At 41.1% G+C, this 21,451-nt stretch overlaps 1 protein-coding gene across 6 annotated transcripts in view; it reads right to left on the bottom strand.

The window, feature by feature from the left end:
* The window catches only part of ERBIN (erbb2 interacting protein), a 149,779-nt gene extending 131,616 nt beyond the window's left edge, over positions 1 to 18,163 (bottom strand). For all 6 annotated transcript variants that reach the window (XM_058433813.1, XM_058433809.1, XM_058433810.1 and 3 more), the window contains exon 1: positions 17,618 to 18,163. The gene's annotated coding sequence lies outside the window, so the exon portion shown is untranslated. The remainder of the gene's footprint in view (positions 1 to 17,617) is intronic.
* Between the last annotated feature and the right edge of the window lie 3,288 nt (positions 18,164 to 21,451).

The following is a 21,451-nucleotide window of genomic DNA, read 5'->3' as shown; positions in this document are numbered from 1 at the left end:
CATCTGTAAGGAGAAATGTTAAAAATAATAATCAATGAAGCTGAACATACAGGGATCCTATTTTAAATGATTCTACTGAAAATACAAAAATTATCCAGGCGTGGTGGCATGTGCCTGTAGTCCCAGCTACTCAGGAGACGGAGGCAGGAGAATCGCTTGAACCGGGAAGGTGGAGGTTGCAGTGAGCCAAGATGGCACCACTGCACTCCAGCTTGGATGACAGAGGCTCCACCTCAAAAAAAAAATGGATCACAGACGGAAATGCAAAACTATAAAACTTTCAGAAAAATGCATAAGGGAAATTTTTCAGGATACAAAAATAGCCAAAAAGTCCTGGACTTCACAACAGAAGCACAATCCATAAAAGAATAATAAAAGGGATTTCATCAAAATTAAAAACTTTTGTTCTGCAAAAGATGCTGTTAGAATTAAAAGACAAGGTATGGAATGGGAGAAAATACCTGCAAACTATATATCCAAAAAAGGATCCATATAAAGAACTCTCAAAATTCAATACTTACAAAAAAAAATCCAGTTAGAAAATGGGCAACAGATATGAAGAGAATATACAGATGTTGAATAGCACAGGAAAAGATGTTCAACATATTAGCCATTAAGAAAAGGCTAACATGAAATACCATGATGAGATACACTCCTTATCTATAAGAATAGTTTTTAAAACAGTAAAAATAAAAAAATAAAAAAAAAAAGTAACAACCAATTGCTGGCTAGGATGTGGAAAAACTATATCTCTCATACACTGCTGGTGGGAATGCAAAATAGTACAACCACTATGGAAAACACTCTTTGGCAGTTTGTATCCAATACAACGCAGCAATCATACTCTTATACTTTTATCCCAGTGAAAACTGGGATGTTCACAGAAAAACCTCTACATGAATATTCACAGCAGGTTTATTTCTAATAGCCAAAAATTGACAACAATCCAGATGACCTTCAACATGAAATGATTCAACAAACTGGTAGTACATGGATGCCATGGAGTACTACTCAACAAAAATTAACAAATTATAGCTATAAGCAACAACTCTGGAATCTTCCAAGTAAAAAGCCAGTCCCAAAAGTCATGTACTATATGATTCCGTTCACTCATTCATTCATTCATTCATTTATGAGACTGAGTCTTGCTCTGTCACCCAGGCTGGAGTGCAGTGGTGTAATCTCAGCTCACTGCAGCCTTGACTTCCTGGGATCAAGCAATACCCCCATCTTAGCCTCCTGAGTAGCTGAGACTACAGGCAAACACCACCACACCCACCTGATTTTTGTATTTTTGTAGAGACAATGTTTCATCATGTTGCTCAGGCTGGTCTTGAACTCTTGAGCTCAAGTGATCTGCCCGTCTCGGCCTCCCAAAGTGCTGGGATTACAGGCATGAGCTACTATGCCCAGCCTGATTCCATTTATATAACATTTTTGAAAAGACAAAATGCAGGGGGTAAAGGGAATATAGGAGGCAGACGGGTGTGACAGCAATAAAAATAAAAAATAAAAAAAAACAGGTGATCCTTGGGATGATGGAACTATTCTGTATCTTGACTACCAAAGTTCCAATATCCTGGTTGTGAAATTATACTATAATTCTGCAAGATATTACCACTAGGGGTAACTGGATAAAAGATACACAAGACCTCACTGTAGTAGTTCTTAAAACTGTATGTGAATCCATAGTTATCTCAAAATAAAAACTTAATTTCAATGAGAAATCTGAAGTGAAACATATTTATAAACTGGTAGTAGAGAGATCTGAATTTTAACTTTATTTTTATTTTAAAAAGAAAATTAGCTAAGGCAACTAAAATATCCAAGAACAATTAGAAAACTACATAAAATAGTTTATATATTTAAGTTTTAAATTGAATGGCTAAGCAGTTTTTAAGTTATAAATCCAAAGACACTACTCGAGAGAGGAGGAAAAGGGTGCAGTGTTTGAAATATGGCAGGCAACATGGACCCAAACAAATTACCGGCACCATAAAGGAGCTCCTGGATCTCCATCAGGCTTATCCTGAATAAACAAATTTATGTGAAAATGAGAAATGACCAAGAACTTAAAAGCAGATTACAGGCATGTGATCGACATTTATATGACATTGGAAGAAACGGTAACTACTATAGAAACTGATGAAGAAACAGATAAAGAGATATATAAATCAATGAAATGGAATATTCCAACATTCTTTGTCCATGGAGATGGTGTCATACTAGTTGCCTTCCACTGACAGCTGGCTGAAACAAGGAATTTATCCTGTATAAAAAATACGAGGCTTGGTTCAACGCCTCTTTAAATTTGTAAGACATTCAAACGAGAAACCTGCATACATTTTGAAATAAATGACTCCAGGATTCTTCCACTCCTAAACTGAGGAGATTTGCAGATAACTCACAACTTCCTAAGCTAAGAGGTATTTTTATTTTTCTCCAACCATTCCAATAAATGTGATCAAGATACCGAATTTTTTCAGGAGTTCATTTGCTCCATTTTTTTCTTTAAATTTGATGTTTGCTTTTTGATTTCTTAAAAAAGACTATCAAGAGAGTAAAAATAAAACCCAGAGAATGGTAGAAAATATTTGCAAATCATGTATCTAATAACAGACTGGTATTGAAAATATAAAACTACTACAATTCAACAACTAAAAAACAACCCAATTCAAAAACAATCAAAGAACTTGAATAGTCATTTCTCCAAAGATATACAAATAGCCAACAAGTACAAATAAAGATACTCGACATCTCTAATTATCAAGGAGATGCTAATCAAAACCATAATAAGGCCAGGTATAGTGGCTCACACCTGTAACCCCAACACTCTGGGAAGCCAAGGTGGATCACATGAGCCCAAGAGTTCGAGACCAGCCTGGCAAACATGGTGAAACCCCATCTCTACTAAAAATACAAAAATTAGCCAGGCACAGTGGCACATGCCTATAGTCCCAGCTACTTGGGAGGCTGAGGTGGGAGGATTGCTTGAGCATGGGAGGAAGAGAAGGCTGCAGTGAGCCAAGGTTGCACCACTGCACTCCAGCCTGGGTGACAGAGCAAACTCTGCCTCAAAAACAAAACAAAACAAAAAAACCAACAACCACCATGATGAGATACCACCTCACACCCTTTAGGATTGCTATTATCAAAGAAACAAAATAGCAAGTGTTGGTGAGGATGTAGAGAAACTGGAACTCTTGTACTTGTACACTTTTGGTGGAAATACACAGTGGTAGAGCCACTGTGGAAAACAATATGGTGGTTCCTAAAAAAAAAAAAAAAAAAAAAAAAAATACTAAACACAGAATTACCATATGAGCCAGCAATTCCACTTCGGTGTATATATCCAAAAGAAATGAAAGCTGGGTCTCAAGGAGATATTTATCGACCCATGTTCATACAGCATTATTCACAATGGCTAAAATGTGGCATCAACCCAAGTGTCTACCCACAGATGAATGGATAAGCAAAATGTGGTATATACATACAATGGAGTATTATTTGGTCTTAGGAAGGAAATTCTAACATATGCTAGAACACAGATGAACCTTGAGGACAATATGCTAAGTGACTCAGGAGGTACTTAGAGTAGTCAAAATAACAGACACAGAAAGTTAAATGGTAGCTGCCAGGGGCTAGGAGGCTTTGGGAGTTATTGTTTAATGGGTATAGAGTTAAAAGTTTTGCAAAATGAAAAGACTTCTGGAGATGAACAGTGGTGAAGGGTATACAATAATATGAATGTACTTAATACCAGTGTAGAATACACTTAAAAATGTTTAAGATATTTTATTTGTATTTTATCACAATAAAAAAGTTCAGAAGAAAAATATATAAATCCAAAGAAGGGAAATTTTAAACACTGGGTGGAAGCTTCAGTGGAAATAATGGTACTTAAGTTGAACTTGGATGAATAGGATGTACAGAAAGAGGCCAACTAAGAGCTATAGAGCAACGACTTAAAAAAAGTAATCATGGGAGAGCTTCTACTTTCATTTAAATCATTTCTCAGAACGAAAACATGCCAACATTCAAATTTCAGTTTTCCAGAAATTGTGAACATGGATTACCAAATGTTGATAAACATTTTTAAAGAAGAGATAACTCTAAAAATCTGCTTCCAAAGATTCAATAAGGGTAATTTCAACATCAGTAATACATTATTCCCACATATGCTGTCAGTAAAAAAGTAATCTGATCTCAGGTAACGCCAAGTGCCTGATTAGAGAGTATTCCCAATTCCTCCTTCCCATCCCTTCTAACATTCCTGTAATTCATTTCACTCATCCATAAGCTGTAATTACTGAACAAATTGTTGCCATTATCAGCAACAATCAGGGACATGTATACATTTGTCAAAACCCACAGAATGTACAACACAAAGAGTGAAGCCTAATATAAACAATGGACTTTAGCTAATAATAATGTATCACTATTGGCTCATCAATTCTAACAAATACTGCATGAATGCAAGATGTTAATAATAGGGGAAATGCAGAAGGAGGAGGGTATAGGAATGGGAATTTTTTACACTTCTTAAACAATTTTTCTGTAAATCTGAAACTACTCAAAAAACTTAAAGTCTATTTTTTTTTTTTTTGGAGACGGAGTCTCGATCTGTCACCCAGGCTGGAGTGCACTGGCATGACCTCAGCTCACTGCAGCCTCCGCCTCCTGAGTTCAAGCCTCTCGAGTAGGCGGAATTATAGGCATGCACAACCACACCCGGCTAATTTTTGTATTTTTTAGTAGACACAGGGTTTCACCATGTTGGCCAAGCTGGTCTCGAACTCCTGACCTCAAGTGATCCACCTGCTTCAGCCTCCCAAAGTGCTGGGATTACAGGCATGAGCTGCCACACCCAGCCTTATGTCTATTTTTTAAAACTTGAGATCATGAAGAATTACACACTACTTTAAGGATAAATCTTTCTCTGAAACTTCTTGGCTCAAATACTGATGTAAACTTTTTTTTTTAAATTAGCCGTATCCAGTTATTTCTAAACTAAAAAAATAATCATCTATAACAAACTGGGGTCCGCCAAAGAGAAGACGGAAAACCAGGTCTATCAACCCAGAATTTCCTCACTTACATGAGACCAAAACTCTTTTTTTCTCTAACACCTATTAAAAATCTTTGGGAAATAGTAATTCTGAAGAAACTGTATTCTTCAGAACATACCTAAGTAAAATGCTGGTATAATAAGAAAAAAAAAAACCAACAGTCAGGAAACTTGGATTTCTTTTTCTAATCTGAGTTATGTCATTAATAAGCTAAATTACCTCCACATTTCACTTCTCCAACTGGCCTAACAGCTTCCTGTTGTACTAATTAAAAAGAAAAAAGAGGTGGTACTCCAGACTAGTCATTTACAGTGATAGTGAGTATGAGGAAAACATCAGTATTCTGGGGAACACACCTATTATTTACACAAAATTATCTGTTAAATATATTACGAGAAAGAGGGCCAGACGCAGTGGCTCACACCTGTAATCCCAGCACTCTGGAAGGCCGAGGCAGGAGCATCATGAGGTCAGGAGATAGAGACCATCCTGGCTAACATGGTGAAACCCCATCTCTACTAAAAATACAAAAAATTAGCCAGGCATGGCGGCGGGTACCTGTAGTCCCAGCTACTCGGGAGGCTGAGGCAGGAGAATGGTGTGAACCCGGGAGGCGGAGCTTGCAGTAAGCAGAGATCGTGCCACTCCAGCCTGGGCAAGAGAGCGACATTCCGTCTCAAAAAAAAAAATACTACAAGAAAGGGTAAGGTTAAGGTCAATGGGACAAAAATAAACCTTAGGGTATAAGTAGTGACAAAGATCCTTTTCCTTGTTACACATTTACATGTTTATCATACATGTAAATTACATCAAGGCTACTATAATAATCAAATAAAGGCTCAAAATAACTATCATTTAATGATATACATAATTACAGTCATCCCTCAGTATCTATGGGGGATTAGTTCCAGAACCCTCACATATACCAAAATCTGAGGATGCTCCAAGTATCCCTCATATAAAATGGCGTTGTATTTGTATATAACCTATGCACATTCTCCCATATACCTTAAATCATCTCTAAATTACTCATAATGCCTAAAGCAATGCAAATGCTATATAAATAATTGCTATATTGTTGTTATTTGTATTGTTCTTTATTGGTGTTTGTTTGTTTTGGAGATGGAGTCTCACCCTGTTGCCCAGGCTGGAATGCAGTGGTGCAACCTCGGCTTACTGCAACCTCTGCCCCGCCCCGGGTTCAAGCGATTGTTCTGCCTCAGCCTCCCAAGTAGCTGGGACTACAGGCATGCACCACCACACTCGGCTAATTTTCATATTTTTGGTAGAGATGGGATTTCACCATATTCGCCAGGCTGGTCTCTACCTCCTGGCCTTGTGATCCACCCACCTCAGCCTCCCAAAGTGCTGGGATTACAGGTGTGAGCCACCACGCCCGGCTATTGTATTTTTTTATTTTCTTCTCAAATTATTTTCAATTCATGATTGGTTGAATTCATGAGTACAAAATCCGTACATATGTAATCCATGGATGAGGCAGGCCAGCTCTATTAGTGTACATCACACTAAATACTAAGCAGTTCAAAGAAAATGTTTATAATTAGTATTAACTTCTTAGAGATAAATAAAAAACCAGTTCAGAACAACAAAGTTCAAGAAGCCATTCTCATATGACTGATGACACCTTCAAGGGGCAGAAGAGTAGTAGAAGGGACCAATTTCTACTTAAAAGAATCAGTCCTGGCAGGGCGCAGTGGCTCACATCTGTAATCCCAGCACTTTGGGAGGCCGAGGCGGGCGGATCACAAGGTCAGGAGTTCGAGATCAGCCTGGCCAATATGGTGAAACCCCGTCTCTACTAAAAATACAAAAATTAGCCAGGCATGATGGCATGCACCTGTAGTCCCAGTTACTTGGGAGGCTGAGGCAGAAGAATCGCTTGAACCCAGGAGGCGGAGGTTGCAATGAGCCCAGATCGCGCCACTGCACTCCAGCCTGGGTGACAGAGGAAGACTCCGTCTCAAGAAAAAAAAAAAAAAACAGAATCAGTCCTAACCTGGGCAACAGAGTGAGACCACATCTCTACAAATAAATACGCAAACTGGGTTGTGCACACCTGTCACTTCAGCCCAGGAGGTCGAGGCTGCAGTGAGCTATGATCACACCACTGACTCCAGCCTGAGTGACGGAAAGAGACCCTGTCTCAAAAAAAAAAAAAAAAAAAAAAGACGTATTCCTGCTCATGAATCTATCACTATACACCTAGAAAATACAAACATATCAACTAAAATACTAAAAGCAATTTTTCAAAAGTCATCACTAGAGTATAGTAGATAATAAACATGAAACTCAATTGCTTCCTTTATTTAAATAGCCAGATAATACAATTGATGAAATATCCTCATAAAAACAGAAGCCCTTGCCCTCCCTCCAAAATGTTTTTAGAAATAAATATAACAAAAATATGTTTCTTAAAAATAACAAATATGCATATCAACAAGAAACACAGATATGACAAGATGAAAATCATAAATGCCACTAAAGGGCATCAAACATCAAATAAATGGGAAATCTATCTTCCTAGAAAGAGATATGCTATCGTAAAGTTATCAATGATCTTCTAAATTAATCTACAAATGCAGACCCTCTCAATCAACATACCACCAAGAATTATTATTATTATTATTTTTTTTGAGACGGAGTCTCGCTCAGTTCCCCAGGCTGGAGTGCAGTGGCACGATCTCGGCTCACTACAAGCTCCGCCTCCCAGGTACATGCCATTCTCCTGCCTCAGCCTCCCGAGTAGCTGGGACTACAGGCGCCCGCTACCATGCCCAGCTAATTTTTTTATATTTTTAGTACAGACGGGGTTTCACCGTGTTAGCCAGGATGGTCTCGATCTCCTGACCTCGTGATCCACCCGCCTCGGCCTCCCAAAGTGCTGGGATTACAGGCATGAGCCACCGCGCCCAGTCAGGAATTATTTTTAGAAGCTGATAAAAATGATTCATGTCCACCTGGAAAATTCCTTTAAAAGCAGAGTAACAAAGCAACACTTCCAGATATTAAATATACAATTAAGGGGAGGGAGGTCAAAATAGCATAGTATCATAAAAAACACAACAAATAAAAAAAGAAAATCCTGACATAGTATAAACATATTTGGGGATTTACTACTGATAAAGGCAGACTTTCAGAATCGTTTTAGAAGTAAAACGATTATTCAACAAACGGCACTACAACTAGTTAGAAATTTGGGGAGCATAAAGCTAGATGATTTTTTCACTCCTTAAGCCAAAATTTAAAAAGCCAGGTTATTACTTTTATAATCTTGGTGCAAATACTTTCCAAGAATAACATTAAAACCAAAAGGGGCCGGGCGCGGTGGCTCACGCTTGTAATCCCAGCACTTTGGGAGGCCGAGGCAGGCGGATCACGAGGTCAGGAGATCGAGACCACGGTGAAACCCCGTCTCTACTAAAAAATACAAAAATTAGCCAGGCGTGGTGGCGGGCGCCTGTAGTCCCAGCTACTTGGAGAGGCTGAGGCAGGAGAATGGCGTGAACCCGGGAGGCGGAGCTTGCAGTGAGCCGAGATCACGCCACTGCACTCCAGCCCGGGTGACAGAGCAAGACTCTGTCTCAAAAAAAAAAAAAAAAAAAAAAACCAAAAGGCATAAAGAGACTGACAAATTTGATTACATTAAAATTTAAGCATCTATATGGCAAACACCAGAGCCAATGCATAAGGATAAGCAACAAATCAATAAAAACCACGTAGAACACAAAAGGCACACTGTATATGTACTATATCTAAAAGAACTGACGTTTAATTTCTCAATGTCATAATTAGTAAGTCGTGGATTTAAATCCAGGCAATCTGACTCCAAAACTTATGTTCTTACATACTATACTATATCGCCTCTCTCAGATGTCCACAAGTATTATAAGATAACCAATACTCATTTTGGTCAAAAATGCACACAGGTAATTTTATATACCATTGGTGTAAGTACAAATTGATACACACTCTCCAGGGGGAATTTGATTCTAGCTATCAATTTTAACTACACATACCGGAGTATATCTGGGAGACGGAACTGTGGAGAATTTTCATCTTCTATGTTATATATTTCTATGTTTGAATTTTTACGGCAAGATTACTTTTATAATTGGGGAAAAAAAGATTAAGGTAATTGTTTTTACCCTCTGCCTATCAAAAGCCCTTCACCTTATCCAGCCTTCCTATCCTATCCTACCCTAAAGTGTCTCACTCTGTAGACACTTGTAAGACAGAATCGACAGAAATTTCAATTACTAAGGTCAGGAAAATAAAGACTCCTAGGGTCCCTGGCTTGGGAATGGCTTTTAAAAGAAAGAGCAGACAGGACGCTCTGTTGATACCAGGTATCCATGACAAATCAAAAAGCATCTACTATATACAGTCCCTGCTATTTTACAGTCAGTATCAAGACAATAAACTAACTCTTCTGAAGTCCCCAGGGATTAATAGGGCACCCAAAGGATCCATTTGATGCTGCCAAGATCCTTATCTTTTCCTAGAAGACTGAGAGATTTATTCTAGTCTCAAAGGATACGCCTCTTAAACCACTTCCAAAATCTATAAGGAAGAGGAAAGTCAAACCAACTTATTCTAGGTTGCGTGATAACCTTGGCAACAGGATTCATTTTTAGATCACTAGTTTCTTGCACTGGTCCTACTACAAACATACCCTCCCCTCCCCACCCTGCCCCCATCAGACTTCCCTCCGTGCTCCCACAAAGAGTCTAGAGTGACCTAAGGTGTGAAATTCCAAGAACACCATTATTAGGTGCTTGAAGACTTCAGGATCACACAAACAACATAATCTCAATATATGAAAACCACAGCTGGGTGCAGTGGCTCACACCTGTAATTCCAGTACTTTGGGAGGTTCGAGGCAGAAGGATCACTTGAGCCCAGGAGTTGGAGACCAATCCTGGCAACATAGTAAGACCTCTATCTCTATAAAAAATAGAAAAATTAGCCAGGCGTGGTGGCATATGCCTGTAGTCTCAGCTACTCGGGAGGCTGAGGTGAAAGGATTGATTGAGGCCAGGAGTTCAAAGCTGCAGTGAGCAGTGATCGTGCCACTGTACTACAGCCTGGGCGACAGAGTGAGACCCTTCTCCAAAAAAGAATAAAAAAGAAAAACACAACTGCATCAAAATCACCGCACTCATACTGAAATTGTGCAATTATCTCCACAAATAACTTGTCCAATGTAAATAATAAAAGTACTGGATTTCTTCCATCCCCCTTTCACAGTCGCCTCAAGAATCACTAATGAATGAAATATTTCACATAAATGTACTTCATCACGGAATTAAAACTTGCCTTTTTACAGTTTGGAATTTTATCTCTTAAATACTTTAGAAATTAACTGGACTGCAGAGACTTCTGGCTCAAAAATGTTTGAACAAATGTTTACCTTAACTTCCTCACACACAAAACATGTGGAAACGAAACTAGTTCTCACTGTTAGAGATAAGTTACAAGTATGGAAAGGGGGAAAAAAAAACAACTTAGAGTGAACCTTGTGGTACTGGATTAGAATTGCATTATAGAAATATGCAGATGCTCCTCGATTTACAATGGGTTTACATCTGGATAAACCCATCATTTAAGCCAAAAATATCATAGGTTGAAAATGCACTTAGTACCCCATTAAAAGCCCTGGTAAAGTCAAAGAAGTATGAATCAGGGACCACTGTATATATTTATAGATATATAAATAAAAATAGATGTAAATATGTGTAAGTACATAAAAATATTTCCTAGCTTTATATATGAAGAGGGCCTGAGGGTAACAACACCCTAAGAACAACAATGTACACAAGCCCCAGATCTTGGCTTCTAAGTATCATTTTCCACTAAAAACAACCAGGAAAAGTAGAAGATATGTTAGAATATCTAATTGTGCTAAAAAACAAGGAGTACTCAAAAAAGGAAGAGATATCAAAACCAAAAAGAAAATAAGCCAGGGGGTTCTCACTGGCCATTCAAGAATAATTTGAGCACCAAAATAAATAGTAATGCATTACGTCCTTGTGAAGCTAAACCTAGGTACATGTAAATAAGTGAATTTAAAATACGACAAACAAAACAAAATATTTACATAGTTTCAAAGCACCTACCACAAAATATTAGTTAATTACAAACAGGGAATGAATACCTTAAAAAGGGCAAGTCTGGCAGCCACAACTTTAATCACATAAAGTGAATACCATAATAGGACAAACTGAAATTGCCTGCCACCTGATAAGATGTAATAAGAAGAATGCAGCATCACTTTTACAATAACCCTGCCAAAGATCTAATCATAAAAATCTAATCAAAGATCTAATCATGAAAAATATCACACAAATGAAAATCGAGGGGTATTCTACAGAATAACTAGGCCTGTCATCTTTAGATCTTCAAAAGTGTCAAGGCCTTGAAAGAAAAGAGAAAGAAATTATTCCAGATTGAAGGAGAATAAAGAGATGACAACAAAATGTAACACATGATTCTAAACTGGAATAGTTTGCTGTAAAACACATTATTGGGACAATTAATGAGGTTCAGATGTTAGTAATATATTCATGTTAACTTTCTGATATTGATGGTAATGATGTCATTATATGCAGGAGAATATCCTTGTTTGTAGGAAATAAACATTAAAATATTTAGGGGTGAAGGGCTGGGCGCGGTGGCTCACGCCTCTAATCCCAGCACTTTGGGAGGCCGAGGCAGGCAAATCACGAGATCAGGAGATAGAGACCATCCTGGCTAACACGGTGAAACCCCGTCTCTACTAAAAATACATAAAATTAGCCAGGCGTGGTGGTGGGTGTCTATAGTCCCAGCTACTTGGGAGGCTGAGGCAGGAGAACTGGCGTGAATCCAGGAGGCAGAGCTTGCAGTGAGCCAAGATCACGCCAGCCTGGGCGACAGAGCTCTCAATTAAAAAATAAAAAAATAAAAATATTTAGAGATGACGACAGGGCATCATGTTAGCAACTTAGTCAAATAGTTCAGGAAAAAAAATGTTCAAACTTTTCCATATGTCGGTCATTGTTTCAAAAATTAAAATTTAATTTAAAAATATCTATAGCAGTGCTGAAAACCTGGGAGGGGTATACCTACAGATAAGAACAGAACGGAATTTATAAAGAATACAAAGTAGATTGGGGTCGGGGAAATAACAAAATGCAATATACTTGAGGAACCAGACACCCAAAACAAGAAGAAAGTGGGATCTCCAAAAAAGATGAGTTTTCTTAGCAAGAAGGATTAAAAGAAGTATATCCTGAGCAGTCAGCCAGAGAGCAAAACCATAGTAGAACACCGTGTGGCTAAAGCCTCTAGTACAGCTCTATGTATGTAGGGGATGTGACACTTGGACAGTGTGATTATGAAAAAAGGAGACTGCCTCCTGAGGAACAGTAAGCACCTGCACCAAAAGGTGAAGCTACCGCATACCTTCAAAGAGAAACTCATTAAATATTTCTCCCTGTCCTCTTCTAAGCAATCACCAAAGCCAGAAGAAGGACACATTGGGCTGGGAACATATATTTAAATGACCAATACAGTAGAGACTAGGTCATCATATAAAACTTTGACTACCATGAAAATTTTTTGAGTATTTGAAGAAAAAACAAAAAGCATGACATACACCAAAAGCACAGTAAGATCAAATTTTCTGTAGTGTTAGTAGAATTTTAAAAAAAGACAATGTTAAAAGAACATCTCAGAGATTAAAGATTACATGCAGACCAAAAATAGAGCTAGAAAACCAAAATTGGGCCAGGTGCAGCGGCTCATGCCATAATCCCAGCATTTTGGGAGACCAAGGAGGGAGGACTGCTTGAGGCCAGGAGTTCAAGACCAGCCTGAACAACAAAGCAAGAACTCATATCTACAAAAAAAATTAAAACATTACCCGGGCATGGTGGTGCATGCCTATAGTCTCAGCTGAAGGTGAGGTGACAGGATAGCTTGAGCCCAGGAGTTTGAGGCTGCAGTGAGCCATGAGTATGCCACCGCACTCCAGCCTGGGCAACACAGTGAGATCCTGTCTCAAAAAAATAAAAATAAAAATCAACTCCTATGAAAAACTAGAATTCTTAGAAACTCTATTCCAAAAACAAGTAACAAAATAACTGAAAACAAATGAAAATCAAGTAAGTGGGCTAAAAGATCAAGCTTCAACACTTTCCCAGAATCCAATACGAACAGACAAGAAAAAAATTTTAATTAATGAAAGTTCCATAAATCCCAACTTCCACCTAAGTTCTTGAAGTGCAGTCCATAGGCCCTGGAAGTCCACAGTCTCTGGAAGTCCCTGCGACACTTTCAAGGAATCTTCCAGGTCAAAACTGTGTTTATAATAACATTGAAATGTCATTTTTCCCTTTTCCATTATATTTACATTTTACACTGATGTTGCAAAAGCAATGGTGGATAAAACAGCTAACACCTCTAACAAAGGCAATGCCTTCAAGTTGCACTAGCACCACTACATATTCCCAGGTTTATGTCTTTTTTTTTTTTTTTTGAGACGGAGTCTTGCTCTGTCGCCAGGCTGGAATGCAGTGGCGCGATCTCAGCTCACTGCAACCTCCGCCTCCCGAGTTCAAGCAATTCTCCTGCCTCAGCCTCCTGAGTAGCTGGGATTACAGGCGTCTGCGACCACATCCGGCTAATTTTTTGTATTTTAGTAGAGACAGGGTTTCACTATGTTGTCCATGGTCTTGATCTCCTGACCTCGTGACCAGCACTTTGCGCGGTGGCTCACGCCTGTAATCCCAGCACTTTGGGAGGCCAAGATGGGCAGATCACAAGGTCAGGAGATCAAGACCATCCTGGCTAACACGGTGAAACCCCGTCTCTACTAAAAATACAAAAAATTAGCCAGACATGGTGGCGGGCACCTGTAGTCCCAGCTACTGGGGAGGTTGAGGCAGGAGAATGGCGTTAACCTAGGGGAGGTGGAGCTTGCAGTGAGCCAAAATCTTGCCACTGCACTCCAGCCTGGGCGACAGAGCGAGACTCCGTCTCAAAAAAAACAAAGCAATATACTGATAAATATAAAGTTAAAATACTGGCATGTACACTTAGTCGAAATGCAAAAGGGATATTCAGAATTAAATGGGCTGATAAGATCAGATAAACTTTTTCTACTGCATGTTTTGAACAGTTTTTTGAGGTGATAAACATAGACTAACACAGTTTGGAAAAGAGGGAAATGGAAAAATGTAATTAAGTACGACCAGCTGAACACAGAGAAAATAAGGCTAGGTAAAGGAAGCTAACTATAAATATAGGAAGCTAAGGGAATCAGAAGAGAAAGCTGAATAGCAGCTAGGTTTCTTTTTTACAACTAGGAAACCTAAGAAGAGACAGCTAAAAGATGAATCTGAAAAATGGGAGTTAGCAGTAGACCGGGCTCAGTGGCTCACACCTGTAATCCCAGCACTTCGGGAGGCTGAGGTGGGCAGATCACCTGAGGTCGGGAGTTCGAGACCAGCCTGGCCAACATGCAAAAATACGAAATTTAGCTAGGCGTGATGATGCACGCCTGTAATCCCAGCTACTCAGGAGGCTGAGGCAGGAGAATCGCTGGAACCCGGGAGGCAGAGGTTGTGGTGAGTCGAGATTGTGCCACTGCACTCCAGCCTAGGCGACAGAACAAGACTCCATCTCGGGGAAAAAAAAAAAAAAAAGGAAAAGACAAAGACATCTTTAGAGGTTTATAATAGAGATGTATTCCCAGAAAAAGAAAACGCAAGCAAGCACGTAACAGATTCGAGATATGAATGAGCAAGGCAAAGAGTCAAAATGCAGGCAGCCAAGTAGGGTATGTAAGGAGAATCTGGATAAGCAGCAATTATGAAAAAAAAAAAAAGAAATTGCTACCCAGCATCACTAAAATTCTGCATAATCCCAAATACTCTGTTTAAGTACTGCCATAATCTATTTCCAAAACAAAAGCAGCTTAAAGTCTAAATCGTATGATCTATAAGCAATTATTTCAAGTAAGTAATTTTGAAATATACACCTATTTTCTGAAACTTTTAACTGTATTTCTTAGAGGGTAGTATTTACTACTAATAGTGCAATACCAACAATGTGTAAAATAATCGATTTTTGAGATTTACCAATGATATATGTGTAATGTATCTATAGTTATCACTTCATTAAGAAACAGCATACAATAAAAATTTGGTTTCCATGTTTGTACCTCTGCAAGCTTTTTATACATAAAGTTTACAATAGTTTCATCTCAAATGGCAAGGAGACTTCGTAACAGTACTACTTTAATCAGTTGAAGTCCTGAAAATTCACAATTACCTTCAATAAACAGAGCCTTTAAGTGTGTATTTTGTGCAATATACACTTTGGAAGTACTCTCTATTTGCCAATTTAATCTTTGAAAATCCACACCATACTAGAAGAATATCCAAATTTTGAAGCCATTTAAAAATATTTTAACTGATGACTCCTCTATTAACCTCTTTTCAAACCTTTGTCACAGTTTAAACAAGGCTTCGAAAATACTTATAGTTTGACAATAGTATAAAACCTATAAGTTAATTCAGTGATAAACTAACAGAATTCCAAGAAAACTACGAAGTAAATTATGCCTTGTTGAGGAGAAAAAAAAGAAACACAAAGGTGAGCACCTCACTTTATAAAACGTGTTGTCTGCATCGAAACATACTACTCTTCTGGGAAAAAAAAATCAAGAACTAAATCTAAAAATAGAGGCTTAAATAGTCATTTTCAAGTGCTACAATACTTTTTTTATACAAAATTTACTAATAACCATCTTCATAAAGCGATTAATTCTCTGTAAAGGACTTGCTCTATTAAGGTTTTGTTGCTTTTGAAGCCAAGTATAAGCCATGTAAGGAAACTGAAGTTCAATGCCATTCATTTTGTTCACCTCTTTCAGATGCCCAAGAATAACCTCTTTTGCAGCCCAATGATACGTTCCAAAATCATAAAGTAGATGAGTTATGCACTTTAAATTATTTGATAAAGCTATTTGACTTAACAGGAATTACTCCATGGTTCACAAATCTTACCAACAATGAAAAAAAAAAAAAAAAAAACTCTCCTGAGACCATGCCCCGGGGAGGAAAAAAAAAAAAATCAAAACTACAGTAATAAATAAAAGACTGCCTTTGGAAATGTACTTAATGAAGCTGAAGTAGCAAAGAACAAATTGTGAAATAATTTGATCCTGATCTTTAAAACTTATTTTTTCTCTTCGAACTAAAGAAAATCAACTCTCTCCTCGGGTTTCCGGTCATTACGTGAGACAGCACAGGCAATCTAAACATCAATATATATATTTAGGATATACCTACCAACAGGATACCAAATTTATTCAATATATATTCCAAAGCACAGTATTGTATTTCACCTCCCGGTACCGCAAAAGTACTGGGAAAAAAACTAAACAGAAAAAGACTAAAACACCACTGAAAAAAAGTTTGGGTTTTCTGCTATCAAAACTAGTCCCCATTGGTCCAGAAGTGTTCATAGCTCTGACTGGTGGAATGTCTGCCATGCTTCATGAATCCTGCCCCCACAGATGTAGGCAGAACCTATCACTATTTATGCAGAACCGACCAAAAACATTTGGGCCAACACAAAAATGTAAATACCATACCACTCGAAAAGCACAGCTTTTTATCACAATCACTGTGATTCCCTTGAAAATCGTTTTAAGCGTTTTACTTCCCTTCCCATATAGTCTGTTCTGAACTGTACAGAAGTCCTATCAAACGTCTTACAGGTTGTTGTTACTGTTGTTTAATTATATCTCTCTCTTTATTCTTAGTCCTTACTCCTTTTTTCTTCGTAATGGATCAGTTACAAGAAAAGCCTAGTCGATACTTGCTTTCAATTAATTAAACAAGTTATACGGCGCTAAACGTCTGAAAAACACACACTACACACAACTAAAGAAATATATTACTCACCCTGAAAAACAACTAAGAATGCCAAGATTTTTTGGTTTCTAAAATCTAACTAAATATACTGATCAGGATTGGAAATAAAAAAATAAAAATAAAAACCTCTATATACGATTAACGCAAGCGCCAATATAATCGGTATGAGTATAAACAAACGCGGCAGCCATCTCAATAACAGCAAATCACTCGCTGCAGCGACCAAACTTTCTTCCCAAACAGAAGGTGCCTGGCTGAGCAACTTAATATACACTCTATATGTTCCAGAAAGCCAAAACTTCTGGCCCCTGTGCTGAACAAAGGCACTCGTTCTTCGGATTGCTAAAAACTTTTCGTCCCACCGCATTCTTACAACCTCTTTCAACAAATCCGAAGTCCAGATGGTGGGGCGGGGAGGGGGGAGAGGGGACGCAGGGGGTGTGCAGTTCGATTTAGCCCCTCAATTATTATCCGCTTCGATATGAGAAAAGGAGGATTTACGGCAACTTGGAGAAAAGTGAAAAACACTAAAGGATCATCTCTTTTCCGAGTCACAAAGTCCCATGAACTTTGTGACTCAGAGACACTTTTCGTGAAAATTACCTTTCGGCGGGACAGCGTCTCAGGGCAGCTTTTTCAAGGCTTCGCTTGACATGATTTCCTTCCCTTCATCAGCCACTTTGGATCCAGCTGAATATCTCTCTCGGGTGAGAGCGGATGTGGACTGGCCTCCCGCAGAAGAAGAGTAGGTGGCTTTGGTGGGGGTTGGGGTGCGGGCTGGCTTCCTGGTCTCGAGTTTTGCAGGAGTTTCCCAGCCCCAACGAGGATCTCCGCCGAAAAAAAAAAAAAAAAACTTTTCACTCGTGACACCGCCCGGAATTTCAGTGCGAAACTCACTTCCTGCCTTGGCGAGAAGCAGGATCCAGCTCCGTCCAGGGGAACCCGGAAAACCAGCTCCGCGCGCACCGGAGAGGGGGAGGGAAGGGAACGGCCGCCAGGAGCCTCGGGCTCCGGGCAACCGGCGCGCCCCGCACACCGGACGGCAGTGGCACCCGGCCGGCGGGGGCGAGGACGCTGCCCGGGCGCTCGGCGAGCCTCGGCCGCGCTAGGCCGCCACCGCTTCCTCTCCGCCGCCCCCAGAGCCGGGCGGCAGGGTTATTGTCTCGATAGCGCTTGCCGCGCCCTTCGTCCGCGACGCCGCTGCCGCTGCCGCCGCCACCCGGAGCCGGAGCCGAGGAGTCGGGCAGGCTCAATGGCGGCCCCCTCCCCGGGCCGTCCGTCGGGCCGTCCGTCCTTCCCTGCTTTCCCTACTCGCCTCCGAACCCTCTTCTCCTCCCTCTCCCGTTTTCCCGCCGCCGTCCCTCCGCTGCCCTGCTCGTTCTCCTTCCCCAGCGGCAGTGGCTCCCCGAGACTCGCAGGGGGCGGGAGCAGGCGGCAGCTCCGTCTCCTCACGAGCTTGCGAGGCCGCGGCAGGGGCCGAGACTGCGTCCCGCGCCGCCGCGCCACATTCACTCGAGCGAGAGACCGCGAGGGGAGGGAGGACGGAGGGAGCGGAGAGAAAGGAGGAGGAATGGGACAGGGGCGGAGGGGAGTTACTGCCTCACAGGCCGCAGCGGCAACAGCGCCACCGCCCCGGCCGCGACGGGTGAAGAGGCTGCGCGCCGCGGCTCCGCGGCGTGGGCGGGGCGGCCTCCCGCCGGCTTCGCCCCAACCGCCAACAGCCGGGCAGGAGACCGGCGCGGGCCAGTCAGCGCGCGGGGGCGGTGCGGGCCGACGTCGGCGGCTGGGGGCGGTGGGCCGGGGGCCGGGGGCTGGCGGCCGGGGGAGGGGCAGCCGGCGGCCGTGGGTTCGCGTGCAAGGCGCGCCGTGAGGCCCACTCTGGCCCAGGCCCCTCGAGGCCTGCCTGCTGCTCCCTGCCCGCTCCCCGACCCCGCACTCCCCCACTCCGGAGCCCCCCAAGGTGGGGAACGCTGGCAACGCCGACCCTGCTGTCTGCTCGCGGCCCAGCGCCCAGCCAGGGAGATAGCCCACAGGCCTCCGCCGCCCCGGCCGATGGAGTTTCTTTGTACGACAGTAATCGGTGCACAGGGGTTGTTGGAGTCCAGCCCTGATTTGAAGACAGCAGGTATCTCTTGCAGCTGCAGCGCTCCAACTTCCTCTAATGGCACGGTCAGGTCGCAGGAAACCACAGCGGCAGCGCGGTTGCAGCTTCCCACGCCCGCCCTTCGAGCTTGTTCCCCAGCGGCGCAGCTCAGCCTCCTCCAAGTCTCAGCCTCACACCGGCGGGGAGACAAAGCTGGCGCTGGGAGTGGGAAAAGGGCCCGCGAAATGGCCTCAAGATCGTGCCTTTGTTAGAGGAAACATGGGTACGCTCCGATGCGACGCAGGCTTCCAACCCCAGCGGTTCGGTGGTGGTGCTGTGGTTAAATTGCGCTGGCCCTAATAATTCAGCCTGGCAGGGTTTGCATTTATTGCGGAGAGAGACTCTTAAGCATTCTGTCAACACATATGGCAAATAGAAAGCCTCAACCATAACATTGCACAGTTTTTGCAGTTCTTGCTTTAAATATGTTCACAGAAAAGACGGCCTTGTTTTACCCAGAGAAGGAGCGCAATGCGGAGTGAACCATTCGCCACCCCCATTCTCTGCCGCACTTAACTGTGTACAGTGATGATAATTAGCCTCTGGCTCCCTGAAGTCCCTGGTTCAGTTCTTCCGTCTGTATTCTAGAGATAATTATTTATTACCAAGTTTGAATAAAGAACTATATCCCCTACAGACCTTTTTTTTTTTTTTTTGGCTTGCCAATGGAAAGAGTTCATAAATTCCACAAGTAATTATTTACCAAAATGAGTTGTACGTTAGTTACAAACACTTGAAATAACGCCGAAGATACTCAAGTCATTTTATTCAGGTTGGGAGCATTTTTAACTACTTGAAGAACTGCTGGAATTAATACAGGTGTTAGGTTATTTAGCATAGAGCAGAAGTTGAAGATTTACAGGTAGTACTGAGGTGTTCAGATATATTCAGTGCTGAATCAGAGGTAAGAGTATTCGCTGGAAGCTAGGAAATGGCAGTAGCTATGCCAGTGTTACCAGCTGGATATCTATGTGAAAATGAATCTTAACCATTGCATAAAAAGCTAAAAGCATATTGTACAAGCTATTTGTAATCATCGCTGGGAAGATTTCTTGCTCCGTTTTCAAAACCCGTTTTGCGTCTGATCAGAACTCAGTGGCATAGCTCTGAACTGAAAGGGTCACTCTCCTAAAGCATCCCAGGGTGGAATATCTCCCATACTAATGGAAAACCAGCTAGATTCTGGGATTCCAGTGTTGCCTCTAATCTCAGGTTGATTCAAGACCCCTTTAAATGTGATGCCACAGATTTGAGTAAACCTAACCCCCCTCTCTAAACTTAACTGATCAGGCCACTGCTTTAGGCTAAGACTTGCCCTGGTCCTAGCCTTTTTAAAATTTATACTCATACTCAGGACCAATCTGACAGACTACCATCCAGGCTAGAAAAGTACCTATAACCAAAAACCCTCCAACTCACCTGAAATTCTGCCATTAGAGTTTTATCCCTTTAAGTAGTTTTTTTCTCTAGCACAAAACCATAATCCTGGGAAAAGTAATATTTTAATCCTTATTAGTCATTTATACCTAATTCATCAGATTGTTTCCCTAAAGCAGCTTTTGTTGGAAGGGAAAAATAGAGATAACTAGAGATAACATATGCTGAGGCTGAGTTGATAGGAGAGGGAAATGTAGTCTCATTCCTTGGAGTGATATATAGAGGGTAGAGGATTACAGGCAATAGAAGGACCCTTTTGATGGCTAAATAAGTCCTGCTTACTCATACTGTAAGAATGAGCCCCCTAATACACTGGCCTTAAGAGGATGGAATCTAGCTGGTTGCAGTGGCTCGCACCTGTAATCCCAGCACTTTGGAGGCTGAGGCGGGAGGATTGCTTGAGCCCAGGGGTTCAAGATCAGCCTGGACAACATGGTGAGACCTTGTCTCTACAAAAAAAAAAAAAAGAGGAGGATGGAATCCAGGATACACTTGTCAATACAGTTGACCCTTGAATAATACGGAATTTAGGGGCACCAACCAAACGTGAGCATATAACATTTGACTCTCCCAAAACTGAACAACTACTAATAAACCTACTACTGACCAGAAGCCTAACTGATGACATAAAACAGTTGATTAACACATTTCTTGTATCTTATATGTATTATGTACTGTCTTCCTACAATAAGTAGAGAAATAAATGTTATTAAGAAAATCATAAGAGAAACTACATTCACAGAAATGTACTACGTCAATATCATAAGTTTACATTGTCTGTTTACAAGATGAATTGTCCGTCTGAAATAGCAGGCAACCTCAGCTGCAGACCTCAGTCTATGGTACATATCAAGCAG

Source organism: Hylobates moloch, unplaced genomic scaffold (assembly GCF_009828535.3).
Source record: "Hylobates moloch isolate HMO894 unplaced genomic scaffold, HMol_V3 SCAFFOLD_23, whole genome shotgun sequence".
Taxonomy (NCBI): domain Eukaryota; kingdom Metazoa; phylum Chordata; class Mammalia; order Primates; family Hylobatidae; genus Hylobates; species Hylobates moloch.
The sequence above is the reverse complement of the archived record's forward strand: the minus strand, read 5'-3'. Positions and strand labels throughout refer to the sequence as shown.